Here is a 6,060-nt window from a genome sequence, read left to right as displayed (position 1 = left end):
GGAGGGGAACTAGATTTGGTGCATCATTAATATTTCGTCTTTTCCTTACTGGGGGTGAATCCCTAACATTAGTTTTCTGTTGTAAAGCTTGAGGGATATATGTATTATATAACCGACTAGCATATGTTATGTTTGCTTTCACTAGATTGGGATATTCTGTTTTCCATAGGATTTGAGAATGCTCCCTGAGAAAATTGGTATGAAGGATTTGATTTATCATTTATTTTATTTACTAATTTGTTTGCTCCATTGAATGATATTTTATTTATTGTCACTAATTCTACTATATTTCATTGTCGAAGTTTCTCAGGACAATCAGTGCTATCTGCCATGTGTTGTTAACCACAATTAATATATTTAATACATTTGCTTGGGTTCGTAAATGTGTCATATGGATGAATAGCGCCACAATTTTTACACAATGCTTTGTTTAAAAGAGTTACGTTTTATATTTCCGTATTTGTAACAGCCATTTAAGCACTGTCTAATAGAAGAACTATATGTGCCAACTTTCCTGCTAATATATTATAACTTAACATCTAGTGGCAATTGTTGTGAATTAAAGGTAACAATGACTGTTTTGGTCGGTTGAAGTTTGCCATTGGTATCCTTTCTATGTATTCTTCTCGCTGATGTTATTGGAACGTCTCAATGAATATCTGTTATTAGTTGATCCATTGTAAGAACAGTATCCCATAGTGTCAATTACTCCCATACTCCCATACTCTAATTACTCCCATAGTGTCAGTCATATAATTCGGTATGAATGCTTCACATTTATATTGTGTTAATATATCATGATCTAAAAAGTTATTTGCTTCCTCGCCTGAACGAAATTGAACTTTAAGATTTCTACCTATGCCTTCATTTTTTTCTATACCGGGAATTTCCGCTAAGTATAGCTTACAGCTAATTGATATTATATGTTTCTTGCCCAGTTCATGTTTTGATTTTATAAAAACGTAATATGGTGCTAAGTGTGATCTTTTGTATTTATTAGGTTCCAACTGTGGGATATTTGTATTTTGATATACAAATAATTATTTATTTTCCATTATAGTCCGGAATTATAGATCAGATTATTTCCCGTATTTGACGATGCCGGTACTTTTGAGTTTAGATATGAAACCACTATATTTTCAGCTACTGACATGTCGTCTATCTGATCCGCCATATTATTCAATATGTGCGGATCTGAATTTTCTGTTGATAAGTTATTATCCACATCCATCTTTGAAAAAAAAACCTAAACTAAACTTAATTAATCTACTTTAAAGTTAGTTCAGGTAAAATTCATGCAAGAGTTATGCTAATTATGATTTAAAATAATATCTTAAAATTAAAATGAATTTAAAGATTGAGTAAGACTATAAACAACATAGTATCGTCTTAACTGAACGATTGCCTTACACTCTCGACACATTTTTTTCTTAACACGAACAATAAGGCACTTATATTACTTTTGCTAACAGTATAGGTTTTTGTTCACAGTATTTAGCAAACACCAACACTTAGAGATACTTCGTTTCACTATTATCTTTCAATGTATTCACAATTCACCGAACTCATGTCACTAACGACGCCATATTGTTTACCTCCCTCTGATTCATGGGATATTTGTTTATATAATTTTCGTTATTTTTCTATTTTTTAGAATTATTTCAAAATCTTTATGTTGCAGACCAATCTTCCAAGTTGATTGTATATTTTCATATACTGTATACTGATGCAGGTTAATTATAGTACATACATAACATTGCTAGACATGCATAAAGATGTAAAATAAATATTATTTTAGTTTATAGAACAATAAGCAACAAACTAACCAACAATTACGAAGACTGCAATGCTAATTATAGAGCATTGCAAATTATATATTACAACATGTAATTTTCACAAAGTAACATTTAAATAGATTTGAAGAAAAAATCAGTAAAATCACATAATTAAAATTCCAGTTTATGTAAAGGAAAACAGAAAAATAATTCTCCATATACATCAATGGACTATCAAACAAAAATGGCGTGGATATTCAACGCCTTTAAACTGTGTCTGATAAAAATTACATTTAAGAAACAAACTGAAAATAAATAAATAAATAAATAAACCCGTTGAATTGAAAGCAAAGATGACATTTATTCATAAAACACAAATATATCAGCGTAGTTGATCTTCTTCACAAACAAATCTATCCGTTTATGTTCATTCTATTTGATGATACAGCTTTCCATTTACTAGTACTTCATTGATATTCTTCCCTCTCTTTGGATTACCACTCCATCTGGACTTTGATCCTCTTCTTTTCTTCCATTGCTTTTATTTTAGTATTCCTTTTTATTAGGCCAACTTTAGAACAGCTTTCCTCCTTCAGCTTCAATGGGGTGGCTGAAAGAATGGCTAGATAGGGGGAAGACAGACAAAGGAGCACGAAAACTTCAGGAGAGACATCTGGGCCATAGGACATCGGGTCAGATGAAAATGTAGGCATCAGACCAAGTGTTAGGGCGCTGATAAAAATGCCATAAGCTATGAAGAAACATACATAACATATGGAGAGACAGGTAAGGTATGTGTCGTGGAAGTGTACTTGTTCATATAACAATCAAAACTAGGAGAGGGTACACAAAAAGAACCGAAATTACAACACAATATAGATACGTATTATAGTTACGGAATGTGTCGCTAGACATTGTAGCTTGGGGTTCCCGCGCCAATGTCATAAGTGGCGTCAGTCTTTGTTAAGTGGTTATTTCTTTATGCTGCATTGTATATCTTCCTACTTGTGGTCCCTATGGTTATTGTGATGTATGACAATAAGGAATAAAAAGGATGTCTGAAATATATTTTGTTGAACAAAACTACGACAGAGATCATAGTTCTCAATAAACATTTAAGAATGATGATTTGTGTAAATCTCAAGTTTAAGATGGTTTCTCTTTGCAAAAATGGCAATATGTCAATTGAATACGTGCTTTTTTCGAAAAGCGTCGGAGTATTTTATTTTGTCGTAAATAAATGAATGAGGAACAATTAATAAATAATGAGGCAGAAGATACTGCACAAAAAGTATGGTACGTAGAAATATGGAAACGAACCAGAAATGTAGTTCGATTTCCGCGCGTTCCACTTGTTAAATGGCGTTACGTGTCTAGCAAGGAATGAGAAACGATAACCGAGAAGCAGCCGTGTCCAGTCCAAGCAAAGCAAAAAGCTAAAAATGGGATAGGAATTGCCCCGTGTAGTGAATTAAGTCGATGTGTTATTGGTGTAAATAGGAGTAGCGATAGCATAGTGAGTATCAAATTTTGGGTTGAAGGAATGTTTAATATTGTAGGCGTGTACGTTGGATGCGAGGACGAAGAAAAGGACACTTTTATAAATTATTTGGAGCAAGAGTTAACTAGTATACCTAAGAAAGAAAGAGTGGTTCTGGGTGATGATCTGAACGGGCATACCAGAGAAGGAGTTATATCTTCAAGAGTCCACGGAATTTGGAAGATCGGAGAAATGAATAGGTAAGAGCAGGGAAAATTAAATTTTGCATTGGCATTTGATTATTCTGTACGTAGCACGTTCTTCCAAAAGAATACAAAGCAGATAGTTATATACAAAAGTGGAACAAGGGAGAGCCAAATGGAGATAGAGAAATACCATTTGAAAGAGTTAAAGAGTTGCAAAATCATCACAGGAGAAATAATTGGAACAGAGGACAGATAAGAGAACTACACCTAAAATTAAATAATGGAAACTCAAAGGCCGAAATCGAAGATACGAGTTCAAAGCAAAAGTTTTACAAAGGTTGTAACAGGAACTAACAAATAGTAAAAGATAAACCATGTGGTCATTAAACAGATAGGGGAGGAAGTATTAGATTAGACTTCACGGAAAAGTGCTCCAGGAGATAAAGATACTTGGTAGTGGAATGAAGACGTACAGAAATGAAGTAATGAAAGAGAAAAGAAGCGTGAAAGTGAATAGGATACATCAAAAACTGATGAGAATCAAGAACGATACCGGAAAGCGAACATAGCAGCTAAAAGATAAATGAAGAAAGCAAAGTCAGAGGCCTGGCAAGAAGTGTAAAAAAATTTGAAAGTGGCAAAAATGAAAGAAAATTCCTACGCATAATCAGGGCATGAGACAAAGCAGCAAAATATTTTCTCATATTATAGGAAAAGTACAAACGGAAGTATTACAGGAAGAACATAGAATCAGAAAAAGGTGGAAACACTACTATAAAAAACAACTGTTAAATGAAGAAAACTAGAAAGTAATCTTAGAAAATGGTGTACCAAACCAAGGAGTTGCAAAGATCATAAGGAAAGAGGAAGTAACATTAGCGCCACGCAAAATGAAAAATGGCAAAGCAATTGGCCTGAATGAAATACCTGTGGAAGTATGGAAATGTTTCGGCAAAGACGGAATAGATCTGTTGTTAAATTTTATTCAAGAGATATTTGCCGAAGAAAGAGTATTCAAAAATGGAGAGGCAGTACAATAATACCAGTTTTCAACGAGAAGAGTGATGTTTAAGATTGTAATAATTATAGAGGGATTAAGCTAATGTCACAACAATGAATATTTGGGAAAGAATCATTGATAGACGGCTTCGCGAGAGATTATCAATAAGGGAGGAATAATTCGGATTTATCCCAAATCAGGGAACAAGAGATGCGATTTTTGCAATTAGACTAATGATAGAAAAATAGCAAGAAAATGAGAAAAAATCTACATGTAGTTTCTATCGATCTGGAGAAAGCTTTTGACAGAGACTACGTCAAAAGATTTGAAGATATAGGAGAAGTAGATGTGTGCGAGAAAAACATGTTCGTCTCGCCCAAGATACGTGTAATGAAAAAGCTAGAACAATGGTCAAGAGCAGTGTAGGCTACACGGACTTTATGCCTGTCGAATATCGGATTATGTCAAGGATCTTCTTGAGTCTATATATATTCAACCTAGCTATGGATGTCTCATCTGAAGGTATTAGAAATGCATCATCTTGAAGTATGCTGTTTGCAGATGATATTGTCTTACTTAGTACTAACAGAGAAGAGTTGAAGAGAAACTAGAAGAGTGCAGAAGAGCTTTAGAAGGCAGAGGGTTAAAAATCAGTAGGAAGAAACCTCAATATATCAACTTCGGAGGAAATGGAGAGGAATCCGTACAAATAGGACATGGTATAAAGAAAGTAAACACATTTAAATTACTAGGTTTGTAGCTGGTTGTTCTTTGACAGAAATGAGAGACTTTGAGGAAATTCGACAGGATATTAATGACTATAGTCAAAAGACCACTCCACAAATTTGCCATCGAGCACCAGCTAGCGAATATTATAAGATGATTTTGGAATAGGACGGGAGTCAGCCACATTTGGACCTTAAGTACTCATACAGGGATAGAAGGAAATCAAGTCGTGGCAAGTCTTTAGTTGAAATGTCTATTTTTAAAACCGAGAATACACTTGTAAACTTATGATTTATCAAAGAATTATCCTTAACAACTTGCCAAAAAACACTACTCTCTTGCAGTTGTCTCCAACAAAAGATAAAATTTCAGACCTCATCCTTCAGTTCTCGCAGTCATACGTCACACTGGACGCTATAAGCAGGAATATATGCAAAGCAGCATCAAGGATAATTAATTCCAACTCCACACACAGATGACGCCACTTGGCTAGTGACGTATATTCTGTAACTATAAAACACGTGTATGTTATGTTGCAATTCTGGTTAGTTTGGGTAGTCCCTCTTAGTTGGCGACCTGAAAAGCTAGAGTGCGCGCATTTGGAAATATGAGTGTTGTATATTCATGTAATGTACGTGTTAGAAAAAAAAAAGAGAGTGGTCACGGTGGCTCAGTGGTAGAGCGCTCATCTCTGGAGCGTGGAGTCCCTGGTTCAATCCTAATGAGGCTTTGTGACGGACTGTGACTGTATGCGTGAGTTTTCTTGGAATTCTCCCGTTTCCTCCTACTTCAGTCGTTCCATCATTATCATAAATTTCATCATCACCGTCTCTCTTAGCTTTGGTGCATGGTCGTGGGATTTTTAATCTAGTA

This window comes from Thermobia domestica, chromosome 11, assembly GCF_964235325.1.
Source record: "Thermobia domestica chromosome 11, izTheDome1.hap1.1, whole genome shotgun sequence".
Lineage (NCBI taxonomy): Eukaryota > Metazoa > Arthropoda > Insecta > Zygentoma > Lepismatidae > Thermobia > Thermobia domestica.
The sequence above is the reverse complement of the archived record's forward strand: the minus strand, read 5'-3'. Positions refer to the sequence as shown.